General features: G+C 39.0%; 1 protein-coding gene across 2 annotated transcripts in view; it reads right to left on the reverse strand.

Annotated features, from left to right (window-relative positions):
• The window catches only part of arhgap4b (Rho GTPase activating protein 4b), an 80,872-nt gene extending 78,438 nt beyond the window's left edge, over nt 1-2,434 (reverse strand). For both annotated transcript variants that reach the window (XM_041799014.1, XM_041799013.1), the window contains exon 1: nt 2,326-2,434. The gene's annotated coding sequence lies outside the window, so the exon portion shown is untranslated. The remainder of the gene's footprint in view (nt 1-2,325) is intronic.
• Between the last annotated feature and the right edge of the window lie 16,253 nt (nt 2,435-18,687).

The raw sequence follows: 18,687 nt of genomic DNA on the forward strand, positions 1-18,687 counted from the left end.
GTAATCAACATCCATGCATGAAAGAGAGGTGTCCACTAGAACAATGCTCTAGTAATTACACTGTTTAAATAGTGATGTACTCCTGCACTCTGGGATGATGTTTGCTACCTCTTCAACAATAAGCCTTCAAACATGAAATTCATCTGCTATGATTACAGACTGAAACATTTCTAAAGGTATACACTGTACTGCTGATGAATCAAAAAAGAGCAGGAAGACAAAAATAAACCTATTGCGGATGCACAGTGTTATCTGCATAATATCAGAATCGACAGATAATAGCTTAAAATATAAGTATCAGTAGGGATGCACAATGTTGGATCTTTTCAAATAACTGATGTGTTTATAAACCAGTATTATTATTTTAATACCAAAATTGATACTGATATACATATATACTAAATATAGTTCAGACCGTAAAATACAGTGTAAACATTGAAGGATGAACAAAGAAACAAAATTCAAAAGTCTGTTGGCCAGGAGCGCGGATGGTTGAGTGGTTTAAGGCGCTACCCATGTGCACGGGCAGCCAGGGTTCGAATCTGGCCCGTGGCCCTTTGCCCCATGTCAGTCCCCACTCTCTTCCCTGTTTCCGAGTCTATCCACTGTCTTTCCTCTATCAAATAAAATAAATAAAGCCCCAAACACAACTCTAAAAAAAAAAAAAAAGGCTGTTGGCCTGTCATTAAACAGCACAAACTTATTTGTACATATGTCTAATATTGACAGTACATACAAGCCAATATTTACAGCATATATACGGGTCGTAATAATTGGCAGATATGAAAATATCTGCCGATAATTATTAACTTTTTAAGCCAATATATGGAGATGTTCCAGGATTAAAGAAGTGAAACAAAGAAGGGTGACTCCTGGCTAATAACCCTGCAGCTGGCAGAGGGGCACTGTCGGAGAAGCACCAGGCAGAGATGCCAAAGAGGCAGCAATACCTGTGCTCATAAATGGAGTTTTAGACAGGACAAACAGACCTACATCAGCTTAAGTTTTTCATTTATCGACCCATATTTATTAAGCTTTAAAGTTTATTCCAATGAAAAAAGTTTTTTCTTTTTTTCATCCTTAAACTTTAAATTGTGCTTTAAGGACTCAAGATTTAGTTCTGAAACACATATTTCAATATCTTTATCATTGTTAGTATTGGCTACAATAAACCTCTGGATATGGGCATATCTGATATAGGATATAGTAGCAATATCCTGCATCTCTAAAACTTACAAACAGAGGCAGGATGCTACCCCTACCACCCAACTTTATTGCTATTCCATGGAAATTGCTGTCATCCCTCCTCTTGACATTTAAGCAGTGCAGAGTTTGCAGCCTGCTCTACTTCTCTCTTTCTCATTTATGTTAAAATAGAAGTAAACTTCAGATATGGCTCACACTTCACCTAACTGCTCAAAGGATCAAAGGCTAACATCTTACTGTAAAATGATATCAGACGCATTTTAAACCCTTTGAATCCATGCTGAGCTTGTTGTTCAGAAAACATATTGAAAAGAGCAGTATTTCATAATGTGAGCTGCTATGATTAAAATCATTGTTGACAGTGAGCTACAAGTCAACAGACAGTGATTCTCTTGGCAAAAACCATACTGTGTGTTTAAGAAACTGCACTTGATGTTGACAGCAGACCTCCTTTTGGGATAGAGGTAAAGCTAAGGTAAACTTTAACTCATCAAATAAAAAAGCTCCCTATTAGAGCTTTTAATGTTAGATGGCTGCACTGTTACATTCCCATCACACTCTTTGTTGTGGCACTGTAAAGCAACAGCACAAAGGAAGGGCTACTTTGTAGATGAGAGGGCTGTTGAACCATTCGCTCATCTTATGATAATTCAGTGTGCATTTGCTATCAGTATAGCAGCTGATAAGGAGCAGGGTCCAGGGCGGTGGGGGTGGGGGGTGAGGGGCAAAGGGAAACCCAGGGGTATTGAGTTATATTTACATTGGCCGTAAATCACCCCATATGGTCAAGGCACTGTAGCTCTTCCCCACACAATGGCCACATGAACAGCTCAGCATCATTACAAAAGCATGTAAACACACACTGAGCATCAACACTGAAAATGGTGCACACATATTACATAATTGATATCACTGACTGTCAGTGGCCACATCCATTTGTCCACTTAGAAACCCCCGGGTGGATACAGTTTCCCTTTTAAAATCACTAAACTAAATATAAACACAGACATATTTACTTTAGTCACGCATGTACACAAGCATGCATTCAGTTTGCACAGACATTTATACAAAGACACAGGTTGTTACTGGATTTATAAGCAGCATGACAGCCGTACATACCTCACTTTGTTGTCTTCTGTGTCTCTCTTTCTGTTCGTCAGTTCTCCTCCTCTCCTCTCATCCTTCGTTCTCTATCACACACACAGAGAGCAGTGTGTTTGAGTCTGACAGATTTCTCTAAGCTCTCTCTCTCTCCCTCCCTCTCATTTCACTCACACACTCAAAAACAGCCCTCCCTCCTTCCTTTCTTTCTTCCCTCTCTTGCCAAATATGCCGAATAGCCTCCCCTCTCGCGCTCTCTCCTCCCCTTCCCTCCCTCTCTGCCTTGTGAAGCACTGCTGAAGCCACAGCCCAAGCCACGCCCCCTACTCCCCCCTCTCCCCTCTGCAGCTATAAATACCGCTGCTGCTATGAATATACTGTCTTCCTCCCTCAGCATCCCTCGCTCCCGCTCTCTCCCTCTCTCCATCCATCCATCCCTACTCTCCTGCACTGCCCCCCCTCCCTCCCTCGGTTGCTCACTCGCTCGCTCCATCCCTTTCTCTCTCGCAATGTTTTTCTGATGACCTTGTATTACTCGCCCTTACAACACCATCACATGACAGCATCCTTTCTCTTCAGTCTCTAATGCAAGATGCAACCACACATATCCACACATGCATGCTTTACAGAGTCATGTCCTCAAGCAGCTGCATTAACACACACACAAAAAGAGGCACAGACTTGCAGAAACACATGCACACACAGCAGTGTTTTGTACTAAATGTCTCCTGTGCTTCCTGTCTGTTAGGCCGGATGTGGTGCCTATTGACAGCGGAGAAAAACACTTTGATTAAGAGACAAGATATCACATTACCCTACAATTAGGGTGAATTCAGCTAAAATGGGCCAATTTTTGGTAAATTGTCTATTTGACCATTAAATACATCATGCACAAGAACTAATGATATTTTTTAGAAATGGCCACATGCCACTTGAATATTTATATGCTAAAAAATGTGGGAAAATAAAATGATTTTTGAATTATCATTGCTATGGTATCAAGATGCCTACTTTGGAACTACACCACTGTGTTCGGGTAAAATGGGCCAATAGTGATTTCATATGAAATCCTCTTAATTTTAAAAGGAGTTTCTTTTGCTGTACCATAATAACAACATTGTGACAACAATGAATGCTTGAAGAAATACTTCATAGAAAAAAAGACTTAAATTGAGCTGATCCTGCTGAACGTTAGGGGTGGGAATCACTAGTGGCCCCACGATACGATATTATCATGGTACTTGGATCATGATTCGATATTATTGCGATTTTAAACATTTTTGCAAAACAGTGAGTATTGCCATAACATATATTGTGATCTATAACATTTTCTCAACTGTTTAGCTGATTTAGCATTAGTCTTGCCCTCATATTTGTCATATTTATCCTGTATTTTATTTTCATGTGGAGCTTCTTGCAAACCTCATGTGTCATGGCCATCTCATTCTTGCCCTGCTTGCATTCCCGATGTCCTTCCCCTGGTGTTGTCATGTTTGTTGTACTAACTTTTTCCTGCTCTGTGAGGGTCACCTCTGCCGACCTCACTGGACAAACAATTGTACATACAATTGATTTTATTTTTCCATTATCCTAGACTTCAGTTCATATTAGCAATTTGAAAAAATCGATACTTGGTGAGCATATAATCAGACAAAATATCGTGATACTATGCTGTGTCGATTTTTTCTCCCACCCCTACTGAACGTGTTTCTGTATGTTGGTGTCTTTGTTTCTGATGCATGTGCTGATTGTGCATGCATTTTAGAATCATTTGTCGAAGATTTTCTTAAAATTTCAACATTTTTGGCAAAAAATACTAAATAGCCAGAGACAACAATTTCACCAATAATGCACATTTGCAAAATGATCTTTAAAGCATTTAGTGTTTTCCCTCTTTCATTACCTCACTGTACACATTAATATCGCCCCTCACTCTGTCATTTCTGCTGTGGTTGTATTTTAATCTCTTTTTCTCTGTCGTTTGCTGCTTATTTTCCTCTTTTGTTTCCATTACTGTCTGTCATCCTGCTGCACCATTTGCAACAATGAATGAATATCAGGATTTTAAAAACTGTTTTTAATTGTCAAGAAGGATTGAAGAAATAATTCAAGATCAGTCATTTAGTTTAGCAATTACATTTTAAATAGATATGATGCTCCAACCTTATCGGACCCATTATACCTGATAGCCTATTTAGCTGAATTCACTAGACACCTTTATGAATTGATTCTACCTTCATTACAAATAATTAACACCTGCTAAACCAATATGAGGAGTAAAAGACTGCAGTGGACCTGCCTGACTCCAACTACCACTAGTAGTCTATCATAGTCTTAGGCAGGCATTACCAAACTTTTACACCCATGACCCCTAAAATAACCACAGCATAGACCAGAGACCCCCACTATCCCTTGAGGTGGTGAAAGTATGCAATGTCACACAAAGCGTCATGTACAAGTTAACATTGTAAGGGGGTTTTTGTACACATCACTAACATTTAAGCCCAAATCTCACTATAATTATGGTTTTATTCTTAACTGAACTCATTTTATGGATTTTTTTACAATAAAGGATAAAATATACCACTTAAAATCACTTCAGATTTCTCTTTGTTTATTTGGGAGCCACTTTGGGAGCCACTGGCTTAGGGGTATATATTTTTTCAATCAGTGCTTTTCTTTTTATTTGTTGCTCTACAAATATCAAAGTTATTTTTCAATAGATATGTATACTTATATGGATACTTAAAGTCATTTTAAACATATACCTCATATCTTATTCATTCTTTTAACAACTATATCTTGAGGAAATGATCATAGATTTCCGCAGATCCAAACCACCTCTTCAACCAGTGAACACTTGTGGCATGGACATCGAGGTGGTGACATTGTATAAATATTTAGGTGTGCACCTGGATAATAAGTTTGACTGGTCTAAAAACGTAGACTTCATCTACAAGGGCAGAGACGCCTCTTTTGCCTGAGAAGACTCCGATCAATAGACATCTGCAGTGAGATGCTGCAGATGTTTTATCAGTCTGTGGTGGCAAGTCCTCTGTTTTATGCCACAGTCTGCTGGGAAGGCAGTGTAAAACACAAGGCTGCAAGGTGTCTGAACAAACTGGTGAAAAAAGCTGGCTCTGCAGTTGGAATCAGGATAAACTCATTGGAGGATGTGGTAGAGAGATGCACAATGAAGAAGGTGGAGGCCATTCTGGGGAACATGGATCATCCACTTCATATCACCCTAAATGAATGAAAAAACAACAGTGGTGGACGGCTCCTCTCTCTTTGTTGCAGGACAGAAAGATATAAAAGATCTTTCATACCATCAGCAACAAGACCATATAATTCTATCATAAACAGATGAGACTCCAGACAAATGAATTTCCCTTCGGGGGTTAATAAAGTCATTGTATTGTATTGTATTGTAGGTTTTCTTGGAGTGTGAGGCCCCAGGCAACAGCTTACCTTTAACAACTGGTAAAACCATCTAAGCCTGCAGAATAATACATATAGAATTTACCCAAAATTATTTTTTGGTGTAGAAAACATTAATAGTATTCTTTATAGTCTTCATAATCTGCATACTTGCATTGTTGATGGAGACGGATGATCACTGGGCTGCAGCTTGTCCTGTGCTCAGCTGTCCCTCCTGATTGATCCGGTCTGTAGTAAATGCTCACTTTTCTTCTTTGTTAACTTTGGATGCACTGTTGTAAAGGTGAGTCTGTCAAATAAAAAAATAAAAAAACGAAATGTCTGTTTGATTTATCCGTTTCAATTTATCAAATAAGCATATTCATATTTGGAGGAAAAGCTTGTGTTGTCATAAACATACCTCAGCTCACATCCGTTTCTTCTCTGTCATCAAGGAAACCATGGATCTGCATCTGCCGTCCTTCTATCACTCATCATTGTTCTTTGTTTTAACCCTCAGAAGTGTCAGCAGTTTAGGTCAATGACAAAGACCAGAAAGAGAGATTAACTATTTTCTGTTTACAAGGAGAATAATGATTAGATAATATGTGAAAAAACAAGTTTAAAAGGTCAAAACCATCTGTTTTGGTAATGAGCAGGAGAAAGAAAGCTGTTAGTCATAAAGTACAGTTTTTGTTAAAAATTCTCAAGTCCAAATAAAAGGTAATAGTTCTTCTTCATGCATGAGGTGTTGACAGCCCTGCTAGATGCAAAGGCTACCTGTTGCATCACCTGCCCTGCCAGACACAAAGGAAGGCCCCCAGGATCAAAGAAATGTCAACCCATCCATCATTCCAGTAAAACAAGTACTTCCTAAAATTCCTGGTGAAAGGCGCTACCTGGTATGTGGCAGCCCTGCCAGATGCAAAGGCGGTTTGCTTGCCCAACCAGACACAAAGCCAATCCCTTAATGTTTAAAAAAGGGTCTCTGTCCCTATAAACGGGAATAAATACACAGGTGCAAGATGCTACCTGTGATGTGGCAGCCCTGCCAGATGTAAAGGCAAGCACTAATGTTTAAAAAAGGGGTCTCTGTCCCTAAAATGAGAATAAAGTGCCGAAGAGGAGGGCCTTTGGCCTGGTTCTATCCTGCTAGATGTGGTGTGATGAAACAAGGAAGAAGATCAGCATTTCTCTGGTACTGTATATTCAGTCTGAGCTCCTCCACATCCTTGCGGCTCTCTTCCTGGGGTCTCCCTCTTGAGGTGTTGAGCCCAGAGGTTGATGTAGGAACAGCTTCCTCGTCTTCCTCATTGCTCTCTTCGCTGGGTTGTCTTCTCGAGGAGCTGAGTCCAGATGTTGAGGGGTCTACTTCCACTTCATGCTCGTCCTCACTTTCTTCAGAGGAGCTGCTGTCTGATTCCTCCTCATCCCTCTTTGTGTAGCAGTGGTAGCTGAGGAGGTGCTGAAGACAGAAACGAAGCAGAGCATTTGCAGGATCATCTTGGGGGAGCTGCACCAGAGAGAGCCCGCACAGGGAAACCACCCTCCTCATCCAGTGCAGGTGAACCATCTCCGGGCCACACAATCCACTCCAACGTGTGCAGCAGATTGAGAGCCTCTTCAAGCTCTGCTCTGAGAATGACATTAGGATCACTTGGCCACAACAACCCCTGAAAGGTGAGATGATACAGACGTGAGTGCAGCTGAGTGCAAAGTGCTGACTTGGCATCTATAGGGTCACCATCAGCGTCTACAGGTCCTTCAGGACTAACGATCTGCTCCAAGGCCCACAGCAGATCAAAGGCCTCATCCAGCTCTGATTGAAGAGCAGCATCAGGCACAGCAGGAGGATGTGGAGGATCCTCCTGAGGAGCAGCAGTCTCGGAGCAACTGGCAGGAGGGAGAGAAGCAGCACCTGGAGGGACTTCAATGGGGTTCGGAAGATGAGGCATCAGGCTGAGAGAGAAAAGCAGGAGGGAAAGCAGGAACACAATTAAGACAGGCAGAAGCCTGAGAAGGAAAAGAACGAGGACATGCACAAGGAAAAGCCCTGGCATAAGAAGAGGAAGAGTGAGTTACTGTAGGAGGGAAGGCTGAGTGAAGAAAAACAGGAGAATAAGCAGGAGAGGCAGTGGGATCAGCTGGAGTTGCAGCAAGAGTGAAAGCAGGATCAGCTGATGCATGAGCGAGAGGAGGAAGTAACACAAAAGAAAGAGCAAAAGAATGTGCAAGCAGGAGTATGTCAGTAAAGGAAACAAGTCCCCTCTCAGGCTGGATGTCAACACTGTGAAGCTCAGCCTCTAGGTGCCCAATGGTGGCGCCAGCCTGATGATGTCCTGACTCTCTTCAACCTCCTGGTCATTGTGATGACAGGGTCTGCAGGAAGACTCTCAGCATGCACATGATGAAATAAACCACCTGAGGAGGACATAAAAGTTTCAGAGCCATAATCTTCACATTTATGATACAGACTTCAACAGGATGAGCTCATTTTAACTAATTTTCTTTTTCTTTCTTTTTTTTTTTTTTGCAGAAAAACCTTCTTGAGTATTCTAACATACCCACACTGACTGTATTGCACCAGATGAATTAACAGGATTAAGGGAGAAACATCAACACTTGGAGCAGTTTTTAACCTAAACTTTGCATTAATACATTTTTTAAACATTTAGACAGAGTGACTAAGTTCATGGTGCATTTTGTTAAATCAACTGTTGGCTCTAGCTCTGACTGGACCAAAATGCAGGCGTGTAGGTTGAATACTTGGAGTGACTTAATTCAAGTGAAACATGATGTCCCAACATACTGGTGAATTAAACACTTACAAAAAATTATGATATTTGTCTTTGCAGTCTAAGCATTGAAAGTAAAAAATCATGCAGCATCAATGTTTCACAATGCTAAAGACTTTTAAAGTGATTTAGAGCAGTGGTTCTCAACATTTTCAGCCCGCGACCCCCAAAATAAAGGTGCCAGAGACCGGGGACCCCCACTGTACCTGGCGGTTGTTGAACATAGCCATGCACAATTCAGAATAGTCATGACTATGGCAGACAAGGCCATCCAGAGCTTTTTGGCGCCCAGCCAAACTGGGGGCCCATGGAGGTCAGAAAACCATGGTCCATTGTAAAGTTAAGTGGTGGTATCCATATTTCTGAAAAAATAACCACTCTTATTAAAGAAATAAATAACTTTTTTCAATCATTTGTATAATAAAAAAACTTCTTGAAAATTTAAATTCCTTTTATAAAAAAAAATTAAAATGGTATAAAAATTGGGTTAATAATGACAAAAAATGGTGGAGTTGGATTTTAAAAGTAGTAGAAATTGGTTAGAAGTGGCAAAAATTAGATAAAAATGGCAAAAAAGGCAAAAATGGTTTAGAGTGGCAAAAAGGGACATAAATAGTGGTAAAAGGGAGTTAAAACATGGCTAAAATTGCTTTAAATAGGCAAAAATGGGTGGAAATTTGGTGAAACTGGATGGAAAATTGATATACACTGGCAAAAAGGGTTAACTGAGAAAGGAAAAATAGGCATATATAGGCAGAAATTAGTTCAACTATCAAAATTGGGCCTATCAAATGGTGAAATGTAGTTAAAATGGGAAAAACTGGGTGTAAAAAGGGGTTAATAGTGGCAACAATGGAGTTTTACTTTTAATTTTAATTTAATTTTTAAATTTTTTAAAAAAAAATTATTTTTATTTTTATTTTTATTTTTTTTTAATTTAGAAGAGGCAAAAACAGGCAGAAAAAAAGTGGTGGAAGGAGTTTAAAACTGACCAGAATAGGTGTCAACTTGCAAAAAGTGTGTTGAAATTGGTGGGAAGAAATGATGAAAAAGGGTTAAAAAAAATGTAAAAAAAAAAAAAAATGGGTAAAATGGTAAATGTAAAGTAGAACTTTGTATCACTACGCATATTTTACCAATGGTGCATGCTAAATTATACACAATTATGAACAAAACCTCTCTAAGAAGCGCTTCGTAGCTTGTTAAATCGGTGTTTTTGGTGAATTAACTTGTACCATTCATTTTTTATAAATCCTGCAGCGTGGAGGAGAAAGTGATGTATGGGACGCAGACACACACAAAAGCTGCATCACAAACCAAATCATCTCCTTTTTCAAATTAAATAACATTAGAACAAGCACCCAGACTACCGTTCAGGATATTAAAGTAGTTCAATAAAAATGCCCATGATTTTTTAATAAACAAAAGGAAAAAAACAAAGTAGCATGATGGCCTACCGAGGAGGTAGGCCATCTTGTTTCTTTTAAATTCATGCTAAATTTCGGAAATGTAATGTTTTCTAACAAAAAATAATATTGTGAATTTCCCGGAACAGGTGTATCGAAAAAGCGTTGAGTATGAGGCTAACAGCTAACCGTTGGCCTCCCAGCCTAGCTTAAATTCTATCAAACTGTAGGGCTTATTTGGTCATTAAAATGTAATAATTTAGACATGGCTGTTTAAATACACCTTAAATAATTGTAGAAAGGCTAATGTCCCAAAGAGTACAGTCTAGACCTGGTGTTTTTTGTAAAGTAGATAACATTTACTCTGAATTTAACTACAAAAGAGACTTTTAACTGAAGGTTACAGCGCATTGTGTTGACCCAAATATGAAATGTGATACATAAATAAAGTTTGATTTGACCTAAAGGAAAAGGTTAGAAAGTGTAATTTATTTAACATTAAATGAAAAATTCCTTACTTGCAAAGTGACTTATCCGTCGTCTGAATCTTGTCAGGAGAGTCTCCTCCACATGGTGCACAGTTGCCTCTGCAGGTGAATGCTATGAAAATAAAAATGAAAAAATGCTTTTTACAAGCGGTCGTCTTCCTTTACAGTGGTCCAGGTTAAAAGTTGAAGGTGAAATCAAGACTTTACAAAGTTTTTCAGCTTTCACGGAGTTTTTGCAAACAGGTCAACTCGGGTCAAAACTGAGAGCAAATGAGAAATTCTGAACATTCAGGATCAAACCCACCTCGTATCTCTTCTGTTGCCATGACTGAGACTTAGCCATTTAGGCTAATATTGTTTTTTGTAATAATAATAATAATAATAATAATAATAATAATAATAAAACAATACAGGCTGCATCATCTTCGAATTAGAAATTAAATTAAATTAAGTCCATTAAGTAAATTAAATTAATTTAAATTCTCATCAAGTCTAAAAACAGATATTTTCATCCACATTATACAACAAAACTAAATCAAACAAACAAAAAATCAGATATAAATAAAACAGGATAACAACTAGGGTTAAATGATATGGGAAACATTCCACCTGATTGCGATTTAAAGTTTATTTTTTTTCCTTAAGTCCCTCATCTTCAAGCAATAAATCCTTCTATATCAAAACAAACAATAATTGGTAGATTAAACTATGGCTGAACATTTTTTAGAATATCTAATTGCAATGTTTTGACTCATACTGCAAATTAGATGTGAATTATTTTAAGAGGAATGATGATTTTATGTCTTTTGCAATTTTAATAAAACACGCAAGAAAAGTAGGATTTTTTGGCAAATTCTAGAAAAACAAAGACACGAGAATGTTTGTATGACGTGTAGAGCATAACATCTGTGCCTCAAAAATATATTGAACTGGTTTTCTGAAACACATTTCAGGTCAATGAAATATTGCCCCTTCTACAATTCTTAAATTGCAGTGGGACATACCAAATTTGATCTAAACTTTGATTTATTGCCCAGTCCAAATAATCAGGGCTTGACATTTACACTGGCCAACTAGCCAAATGCAGGTGGATTTCAGCTGTGGCAGGCATCAGATTGACATCAACTAGCCACATTGGCCAGTGGAAGTCATCAGTGACACAACTGCAACAGCATTCTCTGATGGATATTTGTCTGAGTGAGATTTAGATGAAACCACCTGCATTTCTGATTTTTTTGAATGACATTAATTCAAAGTCAATGTTTTAATATTACTAAAAACTTAGCATCCATTAAAGAAGGAAATGGAGCATGTGTTTCATCTCATACCAGACATACCCACTTTGCAATGTCACACATAGTTTCCAATCAGCAAAATTGTGGCCAGTGGAAATGTTCAATGGCTAATAACGTTTCATAAACAAGTAGCCATGTTGGCCAGTGAGCAAGAAAGTTAACGTCAAGCCTTGTAAGGGTGAATGAAAAATTATTAACTCGTTTGCTAGTATTTTGTTTAATTTGATTGCTCCTTTTGCTGTTAGGGGTGGCGAATCAGTTAGCTTGTTTGGGTATTTTTCCTCAGGTGTATCCTACATTCAAGGGGAAATGCTGCCCTCTCGTGGACACATGGACTAACTGCAGCCAGTCAAAGTAACGTTCATAGTTACAATTCTAACACATAATTTATGTGACAAATTTAGACTCCAGACACTGCTTTAGCAGCCCAGATTTTCTACATAAAGTTAAATGCAAAAATTGTTTACTCGTTTGCTAGTATTTTGATGAATTTGTTAGTTCCTTTGCAGTTGGGAGTCGAGAATCGGTTAGCTTGTTTGGGTATTTTTCCTCAGGTGTATTCTACATTTAAGGGGAAATGCTGCCCTCTCGTGGACACATGGACTAACTGCAGCCAGTCATGGTAAAGTCCATAGTTATGATTCTAACACATAATTTATGTGACTAATTTAGACTCCAGACACTGCTTTAGCAGCCCAGATTTTCTACATAAAGTTGAATGAAAAATTGTTTACTTGCTTGCTAGTATTTTGTTTAATTTGTTAGCTCCTGTTGCTGTTGGGAGTCAAGAATCGGTTAGCTTCTTTGGGTATTTTTCCTCAGGTGTATTCTACATTCAAGGGAAATGCTGCCCTCTTGTGGACGCATGGGCTAACTGCAGCCAGTCATGGTAAAGTCAATAGTTATGATTCTAACACTTCATGTATCAGACAAATTTAGACAACAGACACTGCTTTAGCAGCCCAAATTTTCTAAGTAAGGGTGCAGGGCTTGACATTTAAACTGGCCAACTAGCCAAACTAGCCAAGTTTATAATAATTAAATGCAGGTGGATTTCAGCTGTGGCAGGTACCAGATTGACATCAACTAGCCACATTGGCCAGTGGAATTCATCAGTGTCACAACCTCAGCATTCTCTGATGGATATTTGTCTGAGTGAGATTTAGATGAAACCAGCTGCATTTCTGATTTTTTTGAATAACGTTAATTCAAAGTCAATGTTTTAATATTAGTATGAACTTGTTATCCATTAAAGTAGGAAATGGAGCATGTGTTTCATCTCATGGGTATGTGTGACATACCCAATTTGCAATGTCACACATAGTTTCCAATCAACACAACTGTGGCCAGTGGAAATGCTCAGGGGCTAGTAACTTTTCATAAACAAGTAGCCACGTTGGCCAGTGAGCAAAAAGTTAATGTCAGTGTATAACAATCCTTTGTTTTTCAATATTAAAAGGTTTGCCCCATCCTCAATGTTCCCTCCTCAGTCCCCTCATGCTGTGCCTTGTTGCTATCACAGAATAAACCCAAGCAGTACAGTAAAAGGAACAACACAGCCACATTGACTTCCAGTGTACAAAATAGAAGCCAACAGACCATATTAATTTTATACACTGTGATAATGTGTTTTGTAGGCAGAGCCCAACTGGTGGTAGAAAGTAAGCCATCATCAGCACAGTTTTTGTTTCTCTCTTTTCCATTGGCACACAGTTGTGTGCCAGTGGAAGGTAAACACGTCTGTCTGTGTGCATGCATTGCACGCTTATGGATAAAGTGAGATAGCAGAGAGGACACACTTTCACAGGGGGATTATCATCATTATGTTGAAATTTCAGACAAAAAGAAAAGAACAACATCGTGGTAAAATGCAAGTCCATGTGTCCATGCTCATGTGTATTATCAGCATGTGGGGTGGCAGATTGTAGACCAAAAATTAGGCTATGAAATGATAGTAGAGTCAACACCTTTAAAGGCCAGCTACGTGTCGTCTTAATTACCATTAAATTAAATGAGCTGTTAAAGGGTTTAAATATTCGGTTACGCAAAAGTACTCCATCCAGTGACCCTTCTTGGTATGTGATGCAGTAGCAACTAACAAGTCACATTTAAAAGTAATGCCACCCATTACTGTTAGAAAGCTACCTGGACAACGTCTCATAAGTCAGTGGACAAATTCTCTTAAAGTGACAAGCTAATCTTAAGCATTGGGCTGAGGTTTTCTGAGCTGTAGCACTGTTGGCTCAGTGGGTCACGTAAACATACAAATTTACAGTTGACCTGACAAAACAAAGGAAGAAAATCCCTGGGGCAACGTGCAGTATACAAAGGAAATGGGATGGTCCCCAAAACAGAACCTTGTGGGACACCATTTGCTAGTGTGGAGAAGAAAGATAAGTCTATGGCTAGATATGGTTGTTGACAAATCTTTCTTATACAGTGTTGTTGCCTTTTATTTTTTGTCTTTATCAGTCTCTATCTTTCTGCATAGCAGCCCCTACAAAGACTCAGCAGAAAGCTGTTTCAGCTGCTCCATGTTGCTGCCTGTAAAAGGCCATATTTGCCATGCCAATGCCACTTTTCTTAATGTTGCTTTGTGCCGTGCTGATGGTGAATGAATATGGAGACTTTCAAAATAATATAACAAAAAGACCAGTCTAGACATGCTCTTTTTGTAAAGTGTCTTGTGAGAAATTTGTTATGAATTGGCACAATGCAAATATGGATTGACTGACTGATAAGTGCAAAATCAAACTATGGTTTCACACAGCTTAATAGAAAGATGAACGAATTAGGCGCTATTTTCATCCCTCATCTTTTCACTCTGTTTTTTAGTAGACAGTGCATCATATTCATCAGACACCAAAGTTTATTTATCACACTGACAGCAGTGATGAAATCCTGCTGTATTATAAATCAATCAAAGCTAAACTCTTTTTTTTTTCCTCCACTCCTGCACAATGGACTCTACCATCTTTACGCAGATAGAGATTCTTTAGGTATTGTTCTATTTCTGCTTTAAAAAGTCCAACAGTAAAAAAACAACAAAGTTACTTTGACTACAAATAAATTGTGACACGATTACCCTACAGCCACACCTTGAAATGCTTAGGAACTATGCCCAAATCCTGCTGTAGTATGAATCAAACAAAGCTGAATTTGTTGTTTTTGCAGCACTGTTAGCCTATATTCCTGACAAAACACTACAAAGGTTAATTTACCTGTAAAATAAAACACAGACTGGGTTGATTCATATTATACTCTTACATTAGATATCATGAACATTAAGGTGGCATCATGTCTCTGCTTTTGCTCTCTGCCAGCGATATTGTCTGGGAATGCGGTTACTAACATCTGGTGCAGGCATGTTATGCGCACCGAGGGTACACTTAAACGGAATCAAATCTTCACCCGTAGGCTGTATAGTATGTCACGGACGTAATTAATCCTTGGATTGCACCAGCTCTGCTGCACTTAGACTTCACAAATAAAATCCACTAAAATGTGGGCAGCAGGAAGATGGAGAGAGAATTCTACCTGACTGAAAAGATGACATTTTTCAGCCAGTGATGCAAGTTTTATCCAGGCAGTTATTGAATAGAGCAGGGTGTCAAAAAATGTCACATATGGTTGCAAAACCTTGTGTGATGTCAAAATTTTCTACACCTCTGTCATTGTTTCTTTTCTTTTTTTGGGCACTGAGTGCGCTTGCAGTATTTAGATGTGTTTCAAATTCCTTATGAAGTCCTTAAAATAACATTTTTATCATGAATTCAGGATTGGAAGATTTTAAACCGAAATTTAAGATCATTTAACAAGTTTTTAGACATGTTTTGACATTGAATGCTGCTTGATTGTTCTGTTGAACTTCTTGCCTAGGCCTGAACTCCCTAGTTCAAGAAATGTTTGTATCTAAGTGGGAATACTTCTTGTTAAATAAAAGGTAATAAATATGAGTCATATGAGAACATTTTGATGCAGTATTTTTGATAAACATAACTATAGCTCTTCGTATAGTTACAAGCCCCAGTTTCAAAAAAGTTGAGACACTGTGTGACATGTGAATAAAAACAAAAAGGGTGATTTATAAATGATGAACCTGTTTTTAGAGGTGGACGGATGTACAGGACCACCGGGCCCAGCAGATGGGCTGGGCAAGGAGAAGAAAAAAGTCAGTCTTGCTGTGACTGTGGGACAGGCTGTTTCTGATTAGGTTGCACAGAGAAGAAGAAAAAGACAGGTAGGCCAACTGATTGGAAGTCAAGGGAAACCAGGCAGTTGTTCCTCTCCTTTCATTTACGCTGCGCTCTTTCTCTTGTGCACGCTTCATGTACTCAGTGTGTGCCCGCTACTGAGTTGGCACCCGATACTGCAGCCTATTGGTTAGGCGGTAAGATGGCCTATGCAAAAAACACTTGAACTTGGCAGCCTTGGCAGTCATACACAAAGTCTCTGAGGCCTCAGTGAGTACATAGTGCATGATTAAATCCATCACACTCATGAAATCATGGGAATCACATGATCAGCACCATGGACAGCTACACATCAATCAGCTATGACAACAGTGATAGGTCACAGGGCGTCATTCTACTGTCTTATGTGTGTAACTCATCAACTAATATTAAGTGAAAAATTACAAATATAAAAGCCTGACAGAGCCAGCTATGACAAAATGGGTCACCATGGTGGAGATCAGGGGAACCCTTCTGTCACAGCTTGGAAGAACCCTGCAACCACACCATGACTCTGGACCGAGGCTCCCTTGAAACCTGAGGTCCCTTCCACCGTCAACACTGAGCAACTTGGATTGATTCAGTCCCAGGCCCTGGCTATGGGAATGGACTCCAGCACTGCTGGACCTAACAACCAAGGTCCCTCTGGGCCTGGAGGCAGAAGCAGGTTCTGGAGGCCTTCTGCTTTCTGCTCATCACGTCCCAAAAGCTCCTCAAGTCCAGCTACTTCCATCTGCTGAAGGAGTGCCACGATCCCAACACCCTTCCTAAGAAAAGTAATGCTCAAGAACACACTGAAAGTCCTTCATTTATATGGAATAAATCCACAGCAAGAGTGAAAAAATCTAATTTAGAGAGAGCTAAATCAGAAGGAGGTCTGGGCTTACCTAATTTTTTACACTACTATTGGGCTACCAACATTGCCAAACTCAATTATTGGACCACAGGGTTCGCTGGCAAAGAAGGACCCCTTTGGGTGGACATGGAGTTAAAATCAACTTTACCAGTCTCTCCAGTTTCATTTCTGACAGCACCACTACGTGCTAAAATCAGTAACCAGAATTTGAATGTCAATTTGGTTGTCAAAAACTCAGTTAAAATATGGGACCAGTTCAGGACACATTTTGGCCTTAAAGGTATAAATAGACTTTGCCCTATTATGTTTAACCACCTCTTCAGACCATCTCAACTAGACTCAGGATTTTCATTGTGCCGTACAAACGGTCTTGTTTTCTTTAATGATTTGTTTAATGAGGAAGGCTTCCTATCGTTTATTTCACTTTGCCAGGTTTCTCACTTTAGATATCTTCAGGTGCGTAGCTTTGCCTCCAAGTATTTTTTGGATTATCCTAACTACCCCCCAGAAGATATATCATATTTAGTACTCAACATTGACCCATCCAAGAGAGGTTTAATCTCTAAACTATACAACTTGATCCAAAAAGAGCTTTTCCATAAATGGGAAAAATCTAAAATTGCCTGGGAGGCTGATAATGGGGAATCCATTCTGGATGAAACTTGGGAAAACATTATTTCTAAAATACACACTTCATCCTTCTGTGTTCGTCATCCAATTTAAAGTGGTGCACCGTCTTCACTACTCCAATGATAAATTGGCTAAGATATATCCCAGCGTTGACCCAGCGTGCCCCCGGTGTCGGTACTCTCCAGTTTCCCTTTGTCACATGTTTTGGTCTTGTCAATCTCTATCCAATTTCTGGATCCTGGTTTTTCGTTCTCTTTCAGCAATAGGGAATGAGACTATTAATCCCAACCCTCTGATGGCGATCTTTGGAGTAATGGAAGAAGGTGTAAAGCTCCCCACTTCCTATAAAAATGCTATAGCTTTTGCGTCTCTGATTGCCCGTCGTCTCATTTTGCTTAAATGGAAGAGTAAAACCCCTCCTACTTTTACTCAGTGGATTCGTGAGGTCATAATGTTCTTGAACTTGGAGAAAATCAGGTATTCTGTACGTGGATCTGTAGAGAAATACAACAAAACTTGGTCCCTATTTGTAACACATGTCAAAACTTTAACACTGCTTTGAGATATTAGACTTTCCTGTTACCTAGTCACTGTATATATGAGATTTCGGCTGTGGGAAATTGTGAGACATGGTGTGTCATTTATTATCTGGTAATACTGAACAGATAGCACAATTCTGAGCATCAGTTTTTTTATTTTTATTTTTTTATTTTTATCTTATTTCATTTTTCTCTTATTAAAATTTATTATTTGTTTTTCCTTTTACTTGTTCTATTAATTATTATTTGCAATATATATTATTATTTTCTTCCTTTTATCTGTCTGTTTAATTTTGGATTTTTAGTTTACATACTCCTGTTATTTGCCTCCTGAAGGGTGAGGGTGGGGGTGGGGGCAGGGAACTTATGTCATGATCTTCATTTTGCCATAAGTTATAAAAAAAAGAACACACTGAAAGTCAACAGCCAGCTACATGGTGTGTTTTTGTTTATTGTGAGGCTAATTTCCCAAAAACCAATTAGCCCAGTGGCCTACAGGTCACAGCAGAGAGATTTGTACCAGAAAACAGTAAATTTACCCACAACTTCTGTCTCTATGCTTGGGCACAGAGTAAGGCAGCTGTGTCTAATCAGAAGCATTTTTTTTAAATTCTGAGTATCATATTTCTTGTGAGTGGGCGTGTCTTCAGTTCATTTCACTGATGGGCACACACCATCCTAGAGCAGATATTACCTCCTCATTTTTCATGATTGTGAAG

Source organism: Cheilinus undulatus, linkage group 11 (genome assembly GCF_018320785.1).
Source record: "Cheilinus undulatus linkage group 11, ASM1832078v1, whole genome shotgun sequence".
NCBI lineage: Eukaryota > Metazoa > Chordata > Actinopteri > Labriformes > Labridae > Cheilinus > Cheilinus undulatus.